Genomic DNA, 24,581 nt, shown 5'->3' on the forward strand with positions numbered 1-24,581 from the left:
GGTTGTGAAGGAGTGTCAGCGCTTCGAGCACGCCAAGAACCGTCGCATAACCCGCCAGTTTGCGCGTCTGCCTAATACTGCAGCCACTTCGACCTGTGAAGACAGCCCCAAGTTCACGCAAGCTACATCGTCCGAAAATGTCACCCGAATTGTTCGTCGTAAACTCGAAGCAATGGCTCCTGCAGCCATCGCCTCTGACGGTCCTAAAGACAACGCATCCACCGTCTCCCTCATCCAAGCCGTCGTTCGCCAAGAAATAGCAAATCTCGGCATCACATCTGTTTGCGCCGTTCGCCCCACCGAGAGCTCGGCTTCTGTAAACCAGATTCCGGTGTACCCTTCACGCTACCCTTCCCGCTACCGGAACCCTGCTGAATGGAGAACGTCGGATGATAGACCGATCTGCTTTCACTGATCTCGCGCCGGCCACATTGTACGCTACTGTCGCAATCGTTGGTCATCCAATTCATCTTGGAACACTGGGGCATGGCGTCGCTTTGAAGGCAGTTCTCGCCGCTTTTCTACTCCGCACGATCCACAGCCTGCTCCTACTAACGTTCAGGGCCGAAGGTTCAGCCGGTCATCATCACCCCAAGGCCGCCGATCTCTCTCGCCGATGATTTCTCGATCCAGGTCCCCTGCACGACCTGGGCCCTCAACCTCGGGAAACTAGACCATGCAGCTCCCGGAGGTGACGCTGCATTAACGACCCATTCTGCAAATCCTCTATTGACGATTCCTACACGCCGCAATATTTTGGACCTTTTGGTGAATGACGTTACCGTTATAGCCCTCATAGACACTGGTGCACACATTTCAGTCATGAGCGCTGCTCTCTGTATTAAACTGCGAAAAGTGATCACGCCTCCTATTAAGTGTGCAGTAATGCTTGCCGATGGGAGCACATCTGCCGTTCTCGGCATGTGTACCTCTCGCGTGTGTATTGCTGGGCGCCAGACCGTCGTATTGTTCACCGTGCTTGAGCAGTGCCCACATGACGTGATTCTTGGCCTCGACTTTCTCTCTGCGCACTCCGCCCTTATCGACTGCTCGACGGGTCTTCTTCAGTTGGAACTGCCTTTTGACGCCGCTGTTGCCCATGACGCTCAAAGTCGCCTTTGTGCCACCGAGTTCCTGCATCTTCCGCCGCAAGCCGCGACTTACGTGCAGCTCGTGTGTGATCCGCCTGTGCGCGATGGTGAATATGTCGTTTCACCTATTACCGACGTTGTGCTAAAGCACTCCATTGCTGTTCCGCACACCGTGGTGAGAGTATGCCACAATCAGACCCATCTGTCTCTTTTGAACTTTGGTTTCTCCACGCATGTGCTGCCTGCTGGTATTAAACTAGGCGTCATGTCGTCGTTGCAAGAGTGTGATATTTCTGAACTGTCGGCTCAGCAACCTACTCCGCACGTCAACTTGCTCACTGCGCCCAACCTGTCAAGCATTGACATTGCCAAAATGATAGCACCAGATATTTCGCCCTCCGAAGCACAAGACCTCCACCGTCTGTTGACATCCTATGCGGACATATTTGATCTTGACAACCGCCCTTTAGGCCAGACATCAGTTGTGACCCATCACATCAACACCGGCGATGCCAACCCAATTCATCGCCGCCCTTACCGCGACTCCGCTGCCGAACGCTCTGTCATCCAGAAAGAGGTCGAGAAAATGCTCGCCAAAGGCGTCGTCGAACACTCATCTAGTCCGTGGGCATCCCCGGTCGTGCTTGTCAAGAAGAAGGACAACACATGGCGGTTTCGCGTCGACTATAGACATCTCAACAAGGTCACTAAGAAGGACGTTTACCCTTTACCAAGAATAGATGACGCCCTTGACTGCCTTCATGGCGCAAAATTTTTCTCGTCCATTGACCTTCGATCTGGTTATTGGCAGATCGCTGTTGACCCACTGGACCGAGAAAAAACAGCATTTGTAACCCCCGATGGGTTATACCAATTTAAAGTAATGCCGTTTGGGCTTTGTAATGCGCCGGCCACCTTTGAGCGCATGATGGACTCCCTTCTGCGCGGCTTCAAATGGTCCACTTGCTTATGCTACTTAGATGATATAATTGTTTTTTCACCGACGTTTGCAAGCCATCTAGAGCGACTTCCAGTATTCTCCAAGTATTTCGCAACGCTGGTCTTCAGCTGAACTCCTCCAAATGCCGTTTCGGCCGTCGCGAAACAACTGTACTTGGTCACCTCGTTAACGCATCCGGGGTACAGCCCGATCCGGACAAAATTCGCGCATTGACTCAATTTCCCGTGCCCTCTTCTCATAAGGATGTCCGGAGCTTCCTTGGTTTGTGCTCCTATTTCCGCCGCTTCATCCGAAATTTCGCCGATATTGCGCGGCCTCTCACCGAGCTTCTTAAAAAAGACGTCCCTTTTACTTGGAATTCGGCTCAGAGTGCTGCATTTTCGGCGCTCATTGCAGCCCTCACGACTACGCCAATATTAGCCCACTTCGATCAGACTGCCCCGACAGAAGTTCGTACGGACGCGAGTGGCCACGGAATTGGTGCTGTTTTAGCTCAGCGTCAGCATGGACGTGACTGTGTCATCGCCTACGCCAGCCGCCTTTTATCCCCTGCCGAGAGGAACTATTCCATTACCGAAAGAGAGTGCCTTGCTCTTGTTTGGGCTGTCGCTAAATTTCGCCCGTACCTCTTCGGCCGCAGTTTTACGGTTGTAACTGATCATCATGCACTCTGCTGGCTTTCCTCGCTAAAGGATCCCACGGGACGTCTCGGTCGTTGATCTCTACGCCTCCAAGAATACACCTTCTCGGTCGTCTATAAATCTGGTCACCTCCATCAAGACGCCGACTGCCTGTCACGGTATCCAGTGGATCCACCAGACGCCACAGAGAGAGCTACGGAGGCTTGCGTCTTATCAATATCAGACTTTCTTGATATCGCTTCTGAGCAACGCCGCGACCCGGATTTACTTCCCATCATAGAAAGCCTGAGTTCCGCTACTCCACCTACTTCTCTGAACTTGTATTTCCTTCATGAAGGAGTTCTCTACCGCCACAACATGCGCCCTAATGGTCCTGACCGCCTTCTCGTCGTGCCATCCCATTTGCGTGTAGATGTTCTCCGACAGCTTCACGATGAACCTGCCGCTGGTCACCTGGGAGTCACCCGCACTTATGATCGCGTCCGGCGCCGTTTTTTCTGGCCACGCCTATATCACTCTGTGCAAAAGTATGTCGCCAGCTGCGACCTTTGTCAACGTCGAAAACGACCAACATCGCTTCCAGCTGGCCTTCTTAACCCTATTGAGATCCCTGCTGAACCATTCTACCGCGTAGGGCTCGACCTTCTCGGGCCATTTCCCACTTCTGCATCCGGGAACAAATGGGTTGCCGTGGCGACCGACTACGCGACACGTTACGCGATCACCCGCGCTCTTCCAACCAGCTGCGCTACCGATGTCGCCGACTTTCTGCTACATGACATCATATTGCATCACGGCGCTCCTCGACAGCTCGTTACTGATCAAGGCCGATACTTTTTATCTCGCGTCGTCCAGGATATCGTACGTTCCTGTTCCACGAACCACAAGTTCACAACGGCATACCATCCACAAACTAATGGACTTACAGAGCGCCTGAATCGCACTATCACGGACATGTTGTCAATGTATGTTTCTCCAGACCACCGTGACTGGGACGCAACGTTACCCTACGTCACCTTCGCTTACAACTCCTCCAGACATGACACCGCAGGCTATTCCCCGTTCTACCTTCTTTATGGACGGGAACCCTCTCTGCCTCTTGATACACTCCTTCCCGCTGGTTCAAGCTCCCCTGTCACATACGTCCGCGATGCCATAGAGCGAGCCGACGCAGCACGACAGATTGCCCGAGAACGACTCATGCTTTCTCAAGCCTCTCAGAAAGATCGATACGATCGTCACCACCGCGAAGTTTCGTATGCACCAGGTTCTCTCGTACTCTTGTGGACCCCATGTCGTCACATTGGCCTCTCAGAAAAACTTTTATTTCGCTATGACGGACCATACAAAGTCCTTCGCAAGATCACCAACCTCACCTACGAGATACAGCGAGTCGTCGACGAAGCGCACTCAATGCCACCACCATCCACTGTTGTGCACGTCGTCAGACTGAAGCCTTATGTGTCACCCAACTCTCCCCTTTCGTGACAAGCGCCGGGTCGGCGCTTTAACGCCGCGGGGTAGTGCCACAAGGCAGTAGTGGGATTGGGGCATAAAGCAGTAGAGGGTCCCAGACTGAAAGAAAAGACTACGAAGTGGATAGAGACTGGTTCCAGCCCACCAGTGCGCCAGGCATTGTCATCACGTGTAATCGTTGTAAATATCTGTAAATATGCGTTTTCTTGTAAGAATATAGAGGCAGCCTCAGTCGACAGTGGTGATCGCGAGAGCGCATCAGCATCGGCATGTTGGCAGCCGGAACGGTACACGACGCAGATTTCATACTCTTGAAGTCGCAGAGCCCAACGAGCAAGGCGACCTGATGGATCCTTCAGCGACGACAACCAACATAAGGCATGATGGTCTGTAACTACAGCAAAGATGCGGCCATATAAGTATGGGCGAAATTTCACAATTGCCCAAAGTATGGCTAAGCACTCTTTTTCGGTAACACTGTAGTTTACCTCAGCCTTGTTGAGCGTTCTGCTGGCGTAGGCGACGACATACTCAGGGGATCCAGGCTTGCGTTGAGCGAGAGCTGCACCGAGACCGACACCACTGGCGTCTGTATGGATTTCAGTTGCAGCCATGAGATCATAGTGGCGCGATATAGGCGGTGATGTCAGGAGACGGCGAAGAGTGGTAAAAGCGTGATCACATTCGGAAGACCTGGATGAGATGTCGTTGGCACTGCTTAAAAGTTGGGTCAAAGGGGCAATTATGGAGGCAAAGTTGCGCACAAACCGACGAAAGTAGAAGCACAATCCTACGAAGCTGCTTAACTGTTTTACAGTCGTTGGTTTGGGGAATTCAGCAACAGCGCGTAGTTTAGCCGGGTCGGGAAGAACACCATTCTTTGTTACGACGTGATCAAGAATGGCGAGCGTCCGAGCAGTGAAGTGGCATTTCTTGAGATTCAGTTGGAGCTGTGCATTCTTCAGATACGTGAGAACAAGTTTCAGGCGCACAAGTGTTGCGAAATCGGGTGCAAAACCGACGATATCGTCGAGGTAGCAGAGGCATATGTTCCATTTCAAACCCCGTAGAACCGAGTCCATCATGCGCTTGAATGTGTCCGGCGCATTGCAGAGGCCGAAGGGCATGACATTGAACTCATATTGCGCGTCCGGTGTCACGAAGGCTGTTTTTGGACGATCACAATCTGCTAAGGGAACCTGCCAATACCCCGGACGCAAATCTAACGACGAAAAAAACTCGGCACCTTGTAAGCAATCAAGGGCGTCATCAATCCTGGGCAAAGGGTATACGTCTTTGCGAGTGATCTTATTTAAGCGCCTGTAATCAACGCAAAAGCATATTGTACCATCCTTCTTCTTTACAAGAACGACAGGTGATGCCAATGGACCTTGGGAAGGTCGGATAACGTCGCGCTTGAGCATATCGTCAACGTGTTCGGTGATAATTTGACGTTCCGTGACGGAAACACGGTATGGTCGCTGTCGTACTGGCGCGTTGGAACCTGTGTCGATGCAGTGGAAAAAACTGGGAATTCGGCCTAGGGTAGGTTGAGCACGTCAAAGAATTCACGAAACTGGTAGAGCAGCTGAAGGAGCTCAGAGCGTACAGATGGCGATAGTTCGTCGGCAATCGATGAATCGAAAATCTCGGAAGGTGGTATATTGGCAGGGTTAAGGGCACTGATGGCGTCGTAGTCACCGGAACAGTCTGGCGGCATGGTAAAAGTTTGTTCTTTATCAATGACATGCACGTGTCCAAGATATTCACCTTGAAACAGTTCGATGGGATACGGAAGAGGATTGATGAGGCAAAGAGCACTGTTTCCTTCAGAAATAGAGAGGGTTGAATAAGGCAGAAGTGATCTTTGTCTAAGGAAGAGACTTGATTGTTCAAAGAATGCAGCTTCGTTCCTAACGCCGTCACAGAACACGGGGAGCAACACAGCTGCTGTCGGAGGAATTTCAGTGCCTTCTTTGACGACGAGTTTGTGTACGGCGGGCTGAATGCGGCTGGTTGATTGGTCGTAAAACGGGAAAAGTTCAAGCTCCAATCTTGCACAATCAATAACGGCATGGTTACGCGATAAAAATCCCATGCAAGTATGATGTCATGTGAGCATGACGAAAGGACAATAAACTCAACAGTGTAGTGGTCCTTCGCGATCATCAGTCGAACAGTACAGGCGGCTACAGGCTGAACCGGGTCCCCATTCGCTGTTTGCAAGGGCATCATATTAAGAGGCGTCGTCACTTTTTGGAGCTTGCGGCAAAGTTTAGCGTCTATCACGGAAACGGCAGCACCAGTATCCATAGAGCATATGCTCGAGTACCTTCTACAAAAACTTCGACAATATTCGACGGCAATGTCTGAGGACTTGAGCATTTCGACAGCGCAGTTCTTGACTCCTGAACTGCGGCGGTCAGTTTCCCTCGTGTTCAGGAGCTGGCCGACGACGCATTGGTGACAGGGAGCGACGACGGGGTGAAGGTGAGCGACCAGACATAGTACGGGGACATTCCCATGAAGACGAGCTTGACTGAGGGTCAGAATTTTCCAGACGGGATGGAGGAAGGTCCATGAAGCTGTTCTGTGTCCGGGCGTCAGTGTATCACAGCACGCGGCGACGGAAGTAACGGGCGATATGTCCAGGGCCGCCACACGCAAAACAGATGGGCTGGTTATCGTGCGTTCTCCAAGTATTGGCGACGAGGGCAGCAGTCCTTGCGGCAAACGGGTGAGTTGAGGCTGTGGTGGCAATGGAAGGAACCCAGGCGGAGGACGGCTGAGCCGGGCCTGAGGTATACGGCAGTCCCTAGAACAGTGGGGGGTGGTGTCGCTGCTGCCACTTTAGTGCCTCAGCGTAAGTAAGAGGCGCGGTGACGGGGGGCTGCTGCAAGGGTACCGGCATAGCCTCGGACATCTGCTCCTGGACCACATGTCGGAGCATGGGAGCCGATGATGGCGGGCGTCGCAGTGGCTGTTGGTGCGAGAGCTCCTGGCGTTGATCAAAAGGCAGCAGAGAAAGCTGCCGAGCCACTTCCTCTCGCACGAAGTCTTTCATTTGTGCGAGAAGGTTTGGCTGGTCAGTCATAACGTCCGGTGCGGTCACTGGTTGGATTGTCTCGAATGAGCGTCGCGTCTGAGCTCGTTGCCTCCGCAATTCATCATAGCTTTGGCACAAAGTCACTACTTCTGCCACAGTGCTAGGAGACTTCGCGAGAAGCATCTGGAAAACGTCATCGACGACGCCCTTCATAATGTGCTGTATCTTCGCACTCTCGCTCATGGATGCATCGACGCGCCGGCAGAGATCGATCACATTTTCTATATATGATGTGAAAGTTTCACCTGGCTCCTGTGCCCGTGTGCGCAGACGTTGTTTGGCGCGTAGCTTCCGTAAGACAGGATGACGAAAAACAGCACATATTGCCTTCTTGAAGGTGGACCAGTTCGCGAACTCGGTTTCGTGGTTTGTATACCAAAGCTTGGCCACGTCGGTGAGATAAAAATTGACAGTGCCTAACTTAGCAGCGTCATCCCACCTGTTAGGTCCACTGACTGTCTCGTATGACGACAGCCAGTCCTCGACGTCCTGGTCTTCGGTGCCGGCAAAGATAGGGGGGTCTCGCTGATGAACCGGGCCGGGGCAAGTAGCGGCTGCGAGAGGTACTGTTTGTTGGGCAGCGTCAACTTGCATGGGCGACGGCAGGCTGCGGGATTGTAGTTCCAGTTTGTAGGCGACGCAGTTACCCAGCACGATCCACCGAAGGTAAAGAGGTTTATTGGGCGAACCAAACGGGCAGGTGGGAGATTTGAGATAGCGACAGGACGAGGAAGATGGAGGAGCTCGAGCGCCGATCTCGTGGTGCCTTACTCTGCGATGATGCTTGCTGTTCCCTTTTGTTGTCATCATTCCTTCATTATACTAGTATTATCGCAAAATTGGACGTTGAGGATGTAGCGGAGTGTATTACAGGCACACGTGCGGTCAAGTACACGCGTTTTGAAGGCCCTAGCAATGCAAGACTCGACCGCATTTACGTTTCCGTCGACATCCTATCAGACTGCACTAGTTATGATGTCATACCTGTGTCTTTTTCCGATCACTGCTTAGTCCTCTGCTCTATCAGTATTACGAAGCGAAATAAGTCATTCTCATAGAAACTGTGGAAATTGAACGATAACCTTCTGAATGACGACATTTATAGTCCGGAAGTGAAAGAAGAACTTAGTAAAATCAACCCCAGCGAAAAGATGTACCTTTGGCAACAGTGGGAATTTTGCAAAGAAAAGCTTAACCTAAATCAATAAATAGGGCCACGAGCATTCGGTACGAGGCAAAAAAGAAGGAGACTGAGTTGAAGGTGTTACTCGACAAGTTACTCATGCATGAGTGCTGAGCCCCGGGAAAGTGGAGTGAAGTTATCAGAAAAGTAAAAAGAAAGTTAGAGCAGCTGGATGAAGAGCGTTATCGCGGCGCGCTGGTTAGGGCAATGGTGGCGGACACTGCAGCAGGCGAAATGCCGTCGGAACGCGCTCTACGCTTGAAAAAAGCCCGCACGGAAAGAAACTGCGTACGCGAAATAGAGCGGGGCGGCACCCTATTACCTCATACCGAAGGCATCACAAGAGCTTTCGCGGACCATTATCGCGAGTTGTTCGCATTGCACGACGCAAATTCAGTGAGCTTTTAGACTGAATTTCTGCCATTGTTACCCCGTCTGGATGACGAAAGAAAAGAGAGCTTGAAGCGTGCAATAACTGTGACCGAAGTAGAAGCTGCCATAGACAAGGTAAACCCAGGGAAGTCACCCGGTCCAGACGGTTTCACAGCTGCCTTTTAAAAAGAGTTTAAGCACAAAATTAGCCCTATTTTGACAAGAATATTTAACGAAGCCTACAAATTAAATGCCTTGCCGCCATCATACAGGATGTCCCATACGGTTCTGGTACCGAAAACAGAGGATTCAAGTAAACTGAAAGCTGTCTCTGCATATCGCCCTATAGCCCTAACAAACGTAGACTATAAAATCTACATGAAGGTGTTAGCTCGTAGATTACAGGCAGTGATAAAGGACATCGTGGGACCGCACCAAACGTGCGGCATCAAAGGGCGCTCCATCGCCTTAAATATTCAGAAAGCTCACAGCGTTCTAGATTTCTGTGATTATTCTGATGAAAAAGTTGCCATGTTAAAGATTTATCTAGAAAAAACCTTTGATTGTGTTGATGTCACAAAACGAGCGCTCAAAAAGGGCGCACCGCCAAATTCTCGCGACAAAACGCCGAAGTGACGCCGCGACGTCAAAGATAAAAAAGAAGAAAACAAGCATCCAAAGACTACCCGGGCACGCGTCCCTCTCCCCTCGGAAGCGTGGGTTCGCCGACGAACCTCCTCTCATCGGCGCCCGAGAAAGCCCTGGAACGTTCTCGATGGAAAAGGGCGTGGTGATGCAGGGTTGAGTCATCCGTCACGGACGGCCCTCGTACCGTCTCACCCTTTCCCCAGCCTTCGCTGCGTATCACGCCGACAAAATGATGAGAACTTTCTGGAATCTCGCGCGGAAGGTATTGAATCGAGCAGCCGAGATGGGAGATCAGGAGAAGACGGAAGTTTGCGCCAGATCGGGTAGGGTACTCCGCCATGTAGTCGGCGAAGGTTTTGTCTGTAGTGACAAAGCAGGAGAAGAAGAAGTATGCGCCAGAGAGCGTAGGGTGTTCCGCCTGTGGGCGAAGCCTTTTGTCTTCCGTGACAAAGGAGGAGAAGAAGAGGATATCCACCTGAGGGGTGAAGACTCGAGCTACAGGCAAGAGTGTGTGTCTACCGATATCGAGCGAAGACGCGGGGCAACAGCTGCGTGTGTGAAGCCGACGTGTTTCCAGCGAAGAAGGTTAAAGCTTGCAGAGTGGCTAATCCAAGACGCGAGGTTTCCTGGAAGAAAAACTTCGGGGGCAGCGGAACGACAACGCTGGACTTTGAGTGAGTGATTCTAGGAAGAGTATCATCCAGACTTTTGTTCCAAGAACGTTGGACTGAATAAGATTTCTAACTCTTTAGTCTTTAAGTGTCTTGGTTGTTCGATGCATGCGACTGCATTGTAGTGCGTATTGTTGTCCGTGCCCGTTGTTTCGAGTGTGGCTGATTGTACTGTGTAGTACATTGTTTGGTTGGTGACATATTCTATTCAACTATTGTCGAGTGTGCATACTTGTGTATCGTTTTGATCTGTCATAATTGAGAATATAATTTTGTTTTGTTTATCAACTCTCGGCTCTGACTTGTTCTTTGGGCCACAGATGGCGTCGGCTGGCGCGCCAAATAGGACCACTTCTAAATTGTCCACGCTTTCGCGGTGTGGTTCGGGGGGCCGATACTTCGGCCCTTGGAATTAGCCCTGCGATTGCCTCCCTAATAACGGGACCTGTGACAATTATTCTGGCGTCCGCGACAGGACCTTTTTGTGCCCAGTGTGTCCACAGTAGTGAGAAAGAGCCTCGAGTTGTGTATAGTGCTATCGGAACAATTTTGTGTGTTGCTCAGTGTTCTCGTTAACGAGTGCAGTAGAGTGTTCCGATAGACTGATTTAGTCAGATATTTTTTGCGCGCCGAAAGGTTTTATTTGCGAGACACAATGGATCTCGAAAAGTTAGTCGCTCTTGGTGAGAAGATGGGTCTTTTTAGCGCCGAACTACGGAAGTGGGTCACCCAGAAGGAAAAAGAAGAAAAAGAGAGAGTCAAAGAAGAAAAGGCAGCTGAGCTGGAAAAAGAAAGGCAGCTGAGAGGGCCAAGGAAGAAAAAGCAGCTGAGTTGGAGAGAGAAAGGCTGGCCGCTGAAATGGCGAAAGAAGAGAGGCAAAGGAGCGACAGCTGAAAGAAGAAAGAGAGCAGCAGTTGAAGTTGGAGCTGGAGAGAGAAAAGTTGGTAGCCGAAAGGGCGAGAGAAGAGAGCAGCAATTGAAGTTGGAGCTGGAGAGAGAAAACTGACAGCTGAGAGGGCGAAAGAAGAAAGAGAGGGAAGGGAACGGCAGCGACAGCACAAGATAGAACTCGAGCGGCTCCGTTTACAACAGCGAAGTGAAACTCCGGTCCAAGCTAGAGTTGAAAGCAGCGATTGGGAGGACCACGGCTTCCGCTTGAACCCAAGCAACCTGCTCGTAGCGTTTGATGTAAAGAAGGACGACCTTGACGCGTACCTTCACCGAATTGAGACGATTGCGAGGGGCCAGAATTGGCCGGAACATCAATGGGCAACATCTTTGAGTACTTGCTTGAGTGGTCAAGCGCTCAGTGAGTACGGTAGGCTGACGCTGACCGATGCAGCCAACTATGCAAAGGTGAAAGCCGCTTTACTGAAGCGATTTAAATTAAGTGTGGAAGGTTTCCGGGGCAGGTTTCGGACAGGAAAACCAGCTGATGGTGAGACGGCTACGCAGTATGCCGCCCGACTTTGCCATTATTTCGACAGATGGATTGAACGTTCGGGGACAGCGCAGGAGTGCGATGAGATTAGAGAGCTCCTTATCAGAGAGAAATTTCTTACTAGTTGCCACCCAAGCCTGTCGCTGTACTTGAAAGAGAGGAGAGCTAAGTCACTTGAAGACATGCTTGAATTAGCTGATCAATTCTTGGAAGCGCAAGGTGGCACTAATTTGCCAAGGTCAAGAAGGAGTGTCCTGAAGATTCGAAGAAATCGGCTCCCGAAGAAAAGAAGCGTGCACCAGAAAGCATTCCGCGATGTTTTCTGTGTAATCGAGTGGGTTACCGCGCTAACAACTGTCGAACGATCTTTACGAGCCCTACGGTATTGAAATGTTTCAAGTGTGGTCAGGCTGGGCACAAACCAGACGCATGTCGTAACGGAGCGAGTCAAACTGACCATGTATCATGTGTGCTAGCAGAACCGAAATCCCATGATAATGCCGTCACCGACGGATTCGTAAAGTTTAAAACTGGGAAGAAACTTCCTATTGTGGGTGCTGTAATGACAAAAGAGCCAACTGGTGTTTAGAAGGGAATGCCAACGCTGCCTGGAAAAGTTGCGGGCAAAAAGGTTACGGTGTTAAGAGATACCGGTAGCTCCACTGTTATCGTGCGGAGAAATTTGGTGCGGGAAAGTGAGTTAACAGGCAAAACAAAACCGGTTGGCCTAATTTACAGTACGGTTCGGATGCTTCCCACAGCAGAGATTGAGGTTGAAACCCCGTACTTCAGCGGGAAGGTTACGGCTCTATGCATGACGACCCCCCTGTACGACCTCGTCATCGGAAACATCGACGGGGCGCGAGGGCCGAATGATCCAGATTGTTTGGGGGAAGACCCGAAGATGGAGCCCCCGCCGACACAGGGACCACGAGATACAGCAGAGAACAATCGCGTGAAGGATTTCACTCGAGTCAAGGTGATGGGCGCAAGAGACAGTGATTGAGAACATCATCGTATTGAATTAGTTTACGTGCTTGGCAGCTGGACTTACGTCGGCACGACCCCAACTGACCGACAGTGTAAAGGTGACGGAGTCGGCCAGCCAGGCGCAATGCGCTGACATGAACAAGCTGGTAAATAAACAGACAGGACCCGTTGAACATTATGAACCATTAACGGTGTCGGAAGTGACAACGATGGCTGAGACGCCGCCTCTGATACCGTCGTTGGAAAGGGCATGCCGAAAAAGAAGGAGGAAAAACAAGAAGAGGTCGAGCGAGCACCGCAAGAAAGGGCGCAAGCGCCGCTCAAGTTACACAGGATAGGTGCTGAGGTGGAATCGGAAAGTGTTTGGCAGGGCTGAGTGCCATATGTTGTGTTAATGTTCTTGTTATCCTGTGTCACAACTGTACGTCGAGCGAGTCAAAAGGTTTGTTACCATGATGTGATGTATAGTATTGTATAATTGTTGTAAAGACAGAACATAGTACAATTGTATAGTTTGGAATATGTGATGAAGTGTTGTAGTCATGTACCTGTGGTTATATTTCATGTGCTGTGAGATTAAATTACAATATACAATTGCATTGAGTGTTTTATTGTGGTTTTGACGCGCCATGAGCGACGGACTATGTTACAGTCTTTTAGAGTGTGGAAACTGTTCGCGCTCATTTGTGTGGTTTTGAATATTATGAGATAATATTCTTAAAGTGGGGGCAGTGTCACAAAACGAGCGCTCAAAAAGGGCGCACAGTCAAATTCTCGCGACGAAACGCCGGAGTGACGCCGCGAGGTCAACGATAAAAAAAGAGAAAACAAGCATCCAAAGACTCCCCGGGCACGCGTCCCTCTCCCCTCGGAAGCGTGGGTTCGCCGACGAACCTCCTCTCATCGGCGCCCGAGCAAGCCCTGGAACGCTCTCGATGGAAAGGGGGCGTGGTGATGCAGGGTTGCGTCATCCGTCGCGGACGGCCCTCGTACCGTCTCACCCTTTCCCCAGCCTTCGCTGCGTATCACGCCGACGAAATGATGAGAACTTTCTGGAATCTCGCGCGGAAGGTATTTAATCGAGCAGCCGAGATGGGAGATCAGGAGAAGACGGAAGTTTGCGCCAGATCGGGTAGGGTACTCCGCCGTGTAGTCGGCGAAGGTTTTGTCTGTAGTGACAAAGCAGGAGAAGAAGAAAGTATGCGCCAGAGAGCGTAGGGTGTTCCGCCTTGTGGGCGAAGCCTTTTGTCTTCCGTGACAAAGGAGGAGAAGAAGAGGATTTTCACCTGAGGGGTGAAGACTCGAGCTACAGGCAAGAGTGTGTGCCTACCGATATCGAGCGAAGACGCGGGGCAACAGCTGCGTGTGTGAAGCCGACTTGTTTCCAGCGAAGAAGGTTAAAGCTTGCAGAGTGGCTAATCCAAGACGCGAGGTTTCCTGGAAGAGAAACTTCGGGGGCAGCGGAACGACAACAACGCTGGACTATGAGTGAGTGATTCTAGGAAGAGTATCATGCAGACTTTTGTTCCAAGAATGTTGGACTGAATAAGTTTTCTAACTCTTTAGTCTTTAAGTGTCTTGGTTGTTCGATGCATGCGACTGCATTGTAGTGCGTATTGTTGTCCGTGCCCGTTGTTTCGAGTGTGGCTGATTGTACTGTGTAGTACATTGTTTGGTGGGTGACATATTCTATTCAACTATTGTCGAGTGTGCATACTTGTGTATCGTTTTGATCTGTTATAATTGAGAATATAATTTTGTTTTGTTTATCAACTCTCGGCTCTGACTTGTTCTTTGGGCCACAGACGGCGTCGGCTGGCGTGCCAAATAGGACCACTTCTGAATTGTCCACGCTTTCGTGGTGCGGTTCGGGGGGCCGATACTTTGGCCCTTGGAATTAGCCCGGCGATCGCCTCCCTAATTAACGGGACCTGTGACAGTTGACCACCCTATTTTGTTTTCTGTGTTAAACCATGCTAACGTCGGTTCTGTTATTTGCAAGGTAGTGGTCCTGGCGTACAAGGACTGAACGACGAAATTTATTGTGAATAAGAATCTGGGGGCCCCCATTAAAATGCAGCGTTCGGTTCGTCAGGGTTGCTACCTCAGCCCTTTGTTATTTTGTATATATATAGAAACGCTGTGCTTGAAAATATTCAATGACAAAGAAATTCACGGTTTTGAGTTGCAGGCAGCTGAAGTCAAGCTGCTGGCGTATGCAGATGATGTCACTATTTTCTCAAGGAATCAAGACAGTATTAAACGAGCTGTTGGTATTGTGCGTCCTTTCAGTCAAGCTACTGGGAGTGGTGTTAACTCGTCAAAATGTTTAGGGCTCTTGCATGGATCGTGTCCAACGAAGCCAGACCACTTCGCTAACGTGCCCTGGGCAACGATCCCAGGCAAGTAATTAGGCGTCCCGCTTGGCGCATATCGCGACAGCGACCAGTTTTGGGAAGGCCAAATCAAGGACACACAAGAAAAAGGGGAGAAGGGAAAAGGAGGCGCGTTGTCGATTTTTGCCACAGCAACCGTTTGCAACCTATTTTTTATAAGCAAGCTATGATACGTCATGCAGGTACTACACTGTTCAAGGACGAATGTGCAAAAGTTCCACAGAATATTTGCCGTCTTTGTGTGGGCCTAGGATGGGAACGCTGCAGCCGTACTAACCTGTTCCGAAGAGTGAAAGACGGAGGACTTGGGTTAGGTCACCTATTTCTATGGCAACTAGTTAATCGATTTTTGTTTTTCGAGACGTCACCGATCCCTTCCTGCGCACCCTATGTCAATTGCGACTAGGCAGATATCTGCCATAATATGTTGTGACCACAGAAGAGAGTGTAGGAGGCATAGGTGGCTATTTCAAAGAAAAGGTCTCGTATGAAATATTTAAGTCTTCGGTTTTCAAGAGAATACCTTGCGATTGTTAAACAAAAAGAACTGTATTTCGCTTTATGTGACTTGTCTTTTCTGTGCCGTTGTACAGGACATTGTATGGCAAAGGCCCAGGCACAAACGTTTTGAAGAGAGTGAAGAAAATGTATGTACAGCCTGGAGACGAAAATTATTTCTTTATGTTGCATACTGATACATTTCCTGTGAAAAAAATTTTTGCAAGGTAAAGGATGCTATTTGCCCTTGGGCACGCATTGCCTAATTTTTAAGCTCCCAGATGCCATAGACCATGTGTTTTTACATTGCTGGGTCGGAGTATATTTTTGGGATGTGTTGCAAAGAGCTCTTAAGAAAGAATTCCCGTTGGACCCACACGGGATTCAGTTCCTGAGTGTACAGGATGAAGATGGGCTGCCGTTTCACGCAATTATGTTCATGGGCCTCCACTCGTTGTGGCGTTCAAGAATGGCAGGCTATCATTTTGATAAAGATGCACGGTCTGCTCGAGCCTACTTCAGAGAGAGCGTCCATTGGTTTGTTCGGATTCACAAAGCGGTACCGGAACCACCCGACTGGCTCTCAAGAGTAGAGCCACTGGTCCCGTTACCAGAATTTTAATCGAACGATACCAGCATCACGATGGTTGACAGCAATGTCACCTTGTGTACGTAGTTCATGATGTGGTTTTACCATCAGTGTTGTTTGTGTTGTACGTTATGTACCAAAGACAGGTAATGAAAAAATCTCCAGCGAAAAAAACCCAGCTAGCTCAGTCGGTAGAGCATGAGACTCTTAATCTCAGGGTCATGGGTTCGAGCCCCATGTTGGGCGCTGTTTTTTTTCCGAGTCTTCCCATGTTACTTCGCGCGTCGAAGTATACGTCTGTGTCTCTCCAGCCATCCTCGTTTTTTTTTCTTTTGATGAACTATGCTGATCTTGTACACACAATATGTTGTGTGCCACGACAGTTTCTTCGTGCACGGCTAGCTCAGTCGGTAGAGCATGACACTCTTGATCTCAGGGTCGTGGGTTCAAACCCCACATTGTGCACTGTTTTTTCCCGAGTCTTCCCATCTTACATCGCGCGTCGAAGTATACGTCTGTGTCTCTCCAGCCATCATCGTTTTTTTTTCTTTTGGGGAATTATGCTGATCTTGTACATACGAGATGTTGTGCGCTACGACAGTTTTTCGTGCACGGCTGGCTCAGTCGGTAGAGCATGAGACTCTTAATGCCAGGGTCGTGGGTTCGAGCTTCATATAGGGCGCTGTTTTTTTCCGAGTCTTCCCATATTACATCGCGCGTCGAAGTATACGTCTGTTTCTTCCCAGCACTCCTCGTTTTTTTAATTTTGGTGAACTATGCTGATCTTGTACACACGAGATGTTGTGTGCCAAGTCAGTTCCTGCGTGCCTGGCTAGCTCAGTGGTTCCACTTCCGGTTGCGAAAGCGTGCGGACGTGTGTATCATGAGCTTCGTAGGAGCGGCATCAGCGGCTCAGCTTAGCCGCGGTTCCAGGATTGAAATGCCCCAGCATTATGCTGTTATTTTGCCCCCTCTGCCTAATGGGTATGTGGTTCAGGACACCGTTTTTATGCATGTGGATGTAAAAGGAAGACCTTATCACGCGGAAGACTTTCGCGAGCCACTTTTTCGACGTGTTCAGCCCACCGAAGTTCTTGCGCTCGGCGCTTATCAAATGAACCACTTGAGGGCAGTGACGTGCAGAAGCACTGAAGGTGTAAAGAAACTTTTAACTGATCTGCAATTGACTGTAAAAGGCCTCAAATGCGTGATAATCGACCCAAGCCACCGCGACGTCCGTCTGAAGCTGCATTGGTTACTCTACCACGTACGAGAAGAGGACGTACGTAATCCACTGACCCCCTACGGGACGGTGCTTGACGTAGGAATGGATAAGTGGCGAATTGACAGCTACACCCAGCAGAATACCATGACGAGAACCGTGACGCTCCGGCTAAAGTCTAACGTTACGCTGGACGATATACCTCACCAGTTACGAGTTGGAAGAGAGCTCGCACTTATTGTGGCAACCGGAAGAGTGCCACGGTGTTTGCGCTGCCAGCAGATTGGCCACATTAGGAGGGACTGTCGAGTTCCGCGGTGTGACAATTGCAAGCGTTTTGGACACGCCCCTGGGAACTGCACGAAAACGTATGCAGCAGCTACACTGAACACCAGGAGCATGGATAAATCCGAGCTCAATATGGACGAGGCCGAAGCAGAAGAATTAGTGAAATGCTTCGATGAAAAGAATCGATGAAAAGAATCGGTGAAACGGCTTGTGACGGAAAAACACCTAGTGCAGCAGGCATGACGCGATTGCAGAAAGAACCGCCAAGGTCAACTGACCGTGGGGGTGTGCAACCTATCGCGGATGCATCGGCAAAATTACAGGTGACTTGTGCAGAAAAAACATTCAGTACAGGAGGCGTGATGCATGTGAAAGAAGCAGGACAAACAAGTGAACCTGCATGTATGCAAGCGGCCGCAGAATCATTGACGAGCGCAAAGGAGACTGATGTTTTAAACGACGCAACCGCTGCAACAGATGAGAGCGATTCATCTACTCAAACTGTCCAGGAACCTGCCGAGGGTGATGCCATGGAGTGGCACGACGACGAGGAACCAGGTACGGGAGGGAAACGACCACGAGACGCAGCCTCAACAGAATCAAGTGATATGAGCAATCAACAACCACCACCAAAAGCAGCTCTCCTTCGGAGGCAACGACTGGCGGTCAAACATAATATAACACAAGGGGAAAAGAGGGGAAAACCGGCCTCTTGACAACACATTATGTGTCGCCTTCTACCAAGAAGGTGCACTGGACGACTAAATAAGCAGAGTTTGGCTAAGATGGTATGGTGAGCAGCTACTTGTATTTTTAAAAAAAATTAGCCTGAAACTTAAAAGAGCAATGCGTTTTGCCAGCTTAAATGTACGCGAATTAGCTTCAAGAAGGCGGCAGTACCAGTTGAGTAGGCTGTTTTCGGAGCATGAATTGGATGTGATTGCTGTGCAGGAAACTAAGATAGTGACAGAGAAAGATGACGATCATATGACGTTACCTTTTCGCTTAATGTGTAACGTCTGTGTATCTCATGCTGATGGCTTATCTGGAGGGTGTGCGCTCTTCATACGACGATCGACAAGCGTTGTTGAAAGAAGTGTAGCAAGCAGCGGTAAAGGACGCTACGTAGTGTGTGATTTTTCTTTCTTCAATTTCGAATGGCGTGTCATATGCGTTTATGCTCCGAACCGAGACAGTGAAAGGAAAGTTTTCTTTGAAGAAATAATTAACTTACTGGAATGTGACAAATGTGTAGTCCTTTTTGGTGACTCTAACTGTGTTTGTAGAAAGAAGGACCGTGCCAAGTCGGCCCAGTCATTTGATAAAAGCGCAGGGTTCCTTAATGAGATGATTGCAGAAAATGGCCTGGAAGATGTTGGTTTATGTATGTCTAATTGCAGTGTTAAATTTTTGCACTTTCAGGGTCTAAGCCACGCACGTTTAGACAGAGCGTGCATATCACTGTACCTTATTATGTGCTGTGATGAATATGGTGTTACACCAGTGCCTTTTAGCAACCACTGTATGATTAGTTTCACACTTGGCGCTGAAAACAGGACTCCAAAATTTAACTGGCACTTGTGGAAACTAAACAGCCATATCTTGAAAGACGATTCTTATGGTAAAGATGTAACCGAAGCTTTCATGAAACTCTACGGTAATCAAACAGATGACTGGGAAACAAAGTGGGAATTTTTCAAACAAGAAGTTAAAATGAATGCGATAGAACAATCTACAAAAAATAAATTCGACAAGAAACAGGCGGAAAGGAACCTGCGAAGGCAATTACAAGTGCTCTTGCAGGAAGAAACTGTGAAACTCGGCTCCTTTACCAATGAAATAACAGATACTAAAAACAAACTGGAGATTTTAGATAAAGAAAAGTATAAAGCTATAATAAGAGCTGGAAGTGAAAAACTGGATAGGTGAGACACCCACAAAACGAGCTTTGGGTGACGAAAAAAATACGCACAAAGAAATGAAATCAGAGAAATAGTACGCAATGACAGACTGACGAATGAAAAAGGTCAAATAATGGAGGCCTTTGTGGACCATTATCGCAATCTGCTCGGAAAACGAGTACCGATGGCCACGGGTTTTAGTGATGTCTTTCTTGTTACGATGCCCAAGCTTGACGCCGATACACGAGAAATATTGGGGGCTCCTATCAGCGTACAGGAAATAAAAAAAGCTATTGATGACCTAAGTAAAGGCAAGACGCCCGGCCTAGATGGAATGGGGGTGGAGTTGATATGTGGGGTTTAACGTCCCAAAACCACCATAAGATTATGACAGACGCCGTAGTGGAGGGCTCCGGAAATTTCGACCACCTGGGGTTCTTTAACGTGCACCCAAATCTGAGCACACGGGCCGACAACATTTCCGCCTCCATCGGAAATGCAGCCGGGATTTGAACCCGAGACCTGCGGGTCAGTAGCCGAGTACCTTAGCCACTAGACCACCACGGCGGGGCGGAATGGGGGGGTGGAGTTTTATGAAGTTTATAAAGAAGACGTGGCAGTTGCGCTAAACGAAGTTATCGTAGAAGCATACAAAAAGAAAAAAAACTGCCACGCTCCTACACGCAGGCGCATACTGTCTTGATTCCGAAGACAGATGATAGCAGCAAACTTCAATCTGTAACTTCAAATTGACCTATCAGTCTTTTGAACACTGTTTATAAATTATTCATGAAGGTTTCAGCCAGGAGAATTCAGAACATCATTGAAAAGATTGTAGGGACACACCAGACAAGCGGCGTAAAGGGTTGCAGCATCACAACGAACATACATATAGTAAGAAGTGTACTATAGATTTGTGACGCCTTTCAAGAACGAATAGCAATCGTGCAAATAGATTTACAGAAAGCTTTTGACCATGTTTCCCATGAAGTATTGTTCAGTGTGTTGAAGCATGTGGGAGTTGGTGACGTAATTTTTGATGGTTTGAAGATGGCATATTCACAGTGTGTAACGCAGTTGATAGTCAATAAGCATCTCAGTGAAGAAATTGAAATACTAAGTTCTATCAGACAGGTATGCCCGGCCTCAGCATTGTTATTCGCCATCTACCTTGAACCCTTTTGCTTATCAATCATTCAAAACTCAAGTGTGCAAGGCTTTCGGTTACAGAACACGTAGATAAAATTACTCGCATATGCTGACGATGTGGCAGTACTCTGCCAAAATAGACAAAGTATATGTGAAGTCGTTTACATGGCAAGTAAATTTTGTGACATGACGGGCAGTGTAATTAGCTGGCATAAAACAACTGCCTTTTGGTACGGCAATTGGGATGTGAGGCCCGAGGTATACCTTAACGTAAAATGGGAAAGCAAACCCCTAAAGTACCTCGGTGTACCCTTGGACAGCTATCGCGACAATGCGGATTACTGGAAAGGTGAAGCAGAAACCCTCAGGCAAAAAACAAATGCCTGGGGTGGCCGGGATCTGTCTATATTCGCACGTGCAACTGTATGCAGCACGTTTTTGATATCAAAAATCTGGTATGTCATGCAAGTTACCTGTATGTCACGCGTCAATGTACAGAGGTTTCACAGGATAATTGCTGTGTTTGTGTGGAAATCGCCGTGGGAATGTACAAGCCGGTCTAATATATTCCAGTCCGTTAGCAATGGCGGACTCTGTTTATGTCATTTATTTATTAGACAAGTTGTCTCTCGGTTTATTTTCCTTCGTGGTCAAAGAAACAAATTTCTGCAAACAGTGATAAAAGTAAGGCTGTCTACAGTGATAAAAGTGATAAAACAGTGATAAAAGTAAGGAGACTCTTAAGCTGAGGTTTGTGGGTTCGAGCCTCACGTTGGGCGCTGTTTTTTTCCCGAGTCTTCCCATGTTACATCGTGCGTCGAAGTATACGTCTGTTTCTTCCCAGCCATCCGTTTTTTTCTCTTGGTGAACTATTTTGATCTTGTACACGCGAGATGTTGTGCGCCAAGGCAGTTCCTTCGTACCCGGCTAGCTCAGTCGGTAAAGCATGTGACTCTTAATTTAAGGGTCGTGGGTTCGAGCCCCACGTTGGGCGCTGTTTTCTTTCCGAGTCTTTCCATGTTACATCGCGCGTCGAAGTATACGTCTGTTTCTTCCCAGCCATCCTCGTTTTTTTCTTTTGGTGAACTATGTAGGAAGGAGAAAGTTGAAGCGGAAAGACAGGGAGGTTAGCCAGTTCTTAGACCAGCTGGCTACCCTCTGATGGGGAAAGGGGTGAGGGGAATGAAAGATGGTAAAAAGAAATGTTGCGAAGAGAGAGAGAATTTACAAAAAAAATTGCGACAGAGGAAAGGCAACATCAAAGAGTATAAGACACTAAAGTCTGTCTCTGAGGCCAGTTGCCCGCAAAAAGCGTAGCAAAGCTTTCAAAGCCTTCTGGGCTGAGGATGGGCTCGGCCAATGGAGAAAGGCTGATCGTCTAGTCTATCCAGAGCAGCTGGGAGTTCTTGTCTTTGCGAGTTGAAATGGGTGCACTCACACAGAAGGTGCGCGATGGTTTATCCGCAGCTGCAATAAGTGCATGTAGGAGAACTGGCCATTCCAATGAGATAAGAGTACGCGTTCGTGAAGGCCACTCCAAGCCACAGGCGGCGTAGAAGAGTCTCTTCAGCTCAAGGTATCCTTGGGGGAAGACGAAGCTGCAGATCGGGATTCAAATTATGCAGGCGCGCGTTTGTGAAGTCTGTTGAGTTCCACACTACGAGTGTGAGGTCACGTGCAAGTGAACGGAGTCTTGTAGCTGCATCGGTTCTTGAGAACGGGATGGCTGTGTATTGGGTACCATCGTGTGCAGATCTAGCGGCCTCATCTGCGCGGTCATTGCCATATATACCGCAATGGTCTGGTATCCACTGATACACTATGCTGTGCTGTTTTTCGATTGCTTGGTGATGAAGAAGCGTTAATTCAGCTACTAACTGTTCATTAGGTCCATGGCGGAAGGGTGATATAAGACATTGAAGAGCTGCCTTTGAGTCCGAAAAGATAGACCAAGTTCCCGAAGGTTCTTCCACTATAAACTCCAGAGCTGCACGTATGGCGGCGAGTTCTGCAGCTGTCGACGACGTCAAATGCGATGTAATGAACATAATTGTGATGTGCCTCGCGGGAATAACCACCACCCCTGCAGAGTTTGCTGAAGACACCGAGCCATCCGTGTAAATGTGAAGGCGTCCGTTGTGCTTCTCTTTCAGGAAGAGTAATGTGGCCTGTTTCAGGGCTAGATGCGGCGACTTTTTCTTAATTTGGATGCCAGAAATTGTGAGATGGGCTTTGAGTGGGAGTAGGCACCATAATGGTATCGGCGGCCATGCTGCATGCGTGAAGTGCAATGGAAGCACTGGCGCAATGCTAAGCTACAGTTGCGCTGAACGCTGAGTGGGGCCTAGAAGTTCGAAGTGAGGCGAGGTGATGAGATGGAAGCTGAGCGAAATGTCTTATGTGCATTCTCAAAGCGTCTACGCGGATGTATGCGTTGACTGGTAATCACGCGCAATGATCACTGTCGCTGCTGTAGACGCGCATCTCGGGAGACCAAGGCATATTCTCAGAGCTTGGGCTTGCATCGACTGGAGGACGCGCAAGTTTGTTCTTCGGATCCCGCCAAGCACGGGTAAGCTGTATCGCATATAACCGAGGAATAGAACAGTGTAGACTTAAAGCATTGCTCGTACCGATGCACCCCACGTTTTTCCAACAAGAAACCTCAGTACGTGGGTGATCATGGTGAGTTTATTTTTCATGTGGGCAATGTGAGGGCTCCAGGAGAGGTCACGATCCACTATGACTCCGAGGAATCGGTGGGTCTTCACGTAGTTGATCGTGTGTCTGTTGATTTTAATAACATATGGGCTCATCGCCTTATGCGTGAATGCTATAAGCGAGCATTTCTCTGATGACAGCTCTAGTCCCCGTTCTTTTAGGAACTTTGTCGCTATTATAGCCACTCTCTGAAGCCGGGCACGCAAATGAAGGCGTGTTACACCTGACGCCCAAATGCAGATGTCATCTGCATATATTGATAGATGTACAGATTCTGGAAGTGCGTCAACCAGGCCGAGTAGCGCTAGATTGAAAAGTGTGGGGCTAAGAACACCACCTTGAGGGACACCACGACGGTTGCAATGATGCGTTGTTGTGCCTTTCTCCGCCTGTATAAAGAAATTTCTGCCTTTCAAATAGCTGTCGAACCATTGGCGAACCCGACCCCCTAATCCAACATTTTCCATGACATCCACAATGGCTTCATGTGATACGTTATCGTATGCACATTTCATGTCCAAGAACAATGCCGCAGATAAACGTTTCAGACTTTTTTGATTCTGAACAGATGAGACCAGGTCTATAACGTTATCAATTGCGGACCGCCCACGCCGAAAGCCCGTCATAGCATGAGGGTATACCTCGTGGTGCTCCAGTTACCACTCTAGGCGAGTCAAAATCATCCTCTTCATCACTTTCTCGAAACAGCTGGTAAGCGCGATGGGGCGATAAGAGGTCAAGTGCAGAGGATATTTACCTGGTTTAACCACGGAAACGAGGCGGCTAGATTTCCATGAATGGGGGATACATCCTCTGCTCCACGAGTCGTTGTACACGGATAGAAGGGCCCGTCGAGCTGCTCCTTCGAGGTTGCACAGAGCCATCCATGTACGTGATCCCATCCGGACCAGGCGATGAAGATCGGTTGCATGCCGTCAAGGCCGCTTGTAGTTCCTCTAGAGAGAAAAAGGTGTCCATTCTTGAATCTCTGGAAACTGGAGCGTGTTCTAGGTGGCGCGTGATGCACTCGGACGCCTGACCAGCAACTTTCATGCAGAAATCTTCTGCTACTTAAATTTCGGTGCGGCCTTGGTGGAGAGAAAGACACTTGAAGGGGCGATGTTGATGTGGCGATGTTGATGTGGCGATGTTTGTAGGCCACGAACAATCCTCCATGTCTGCGTCAAAGGCTTGTGTGGATCCAACTATTCGCACAGATATTTCCAGCGAAAGGACT

The 24,581-nt window shown here is 49.0% G+C and overlaps 3 non-coding genes across 3 annotated transcripts; all 3 read left to right on the forward strand.

The window, feature by feature from the left end:
• Positions 1–16,236: 16,236 nt before the first annotated feature.
• On the forward strand, positions 16,237–16,309 carry TRNAK-CUU (transfer RNA lysine (anticodon CUU)). Its single transcript has one exon. It is a non-coding gene; the product is annotated as a tRNA-Lys (tRNA).
• A 146-nt stretch (positions 16,310–16,455) lies between these two features.
• TRNAK-CUU (transfer RNA lysine (anticodon CUU)) lies at positions 16,456–16,528 on the forward strand. The gene has a single exon. It is a non-coding gene; the product is annotated as a tRNA-Lys (tRNA).
• A 5,016-nt stretch (positions 16,529–21,544) lies between these two features.
• On the forward strand, positions 21,545–21,617 carry TRNAK-CUU (transfer RNA lysine (anticodon CUU)). Its single transcript has one exon. It is a non-coding gene; the product is annotated as a tRNA-Lys (tRNA).
• The last annotated feature ends 2,964 nt before the right edge of the window (positions 21,618–24,581 follow it).

This window comes from Rhipicephalus microplus, chromosome 3 (assembly GCF_043290135.1).
Source record: "Rhipicephalus microplus isolate Deutch F79 chromosome 3, USDA_Rmic, whole genome shotgun sequence".
Classification (NCBI taxonomy): Eukaryota; Metazoa; Arthropoda; class Arachnida; order Ixodida; family Ixodidae; genus Rhipicephalus; species Rhipicephalus microplus.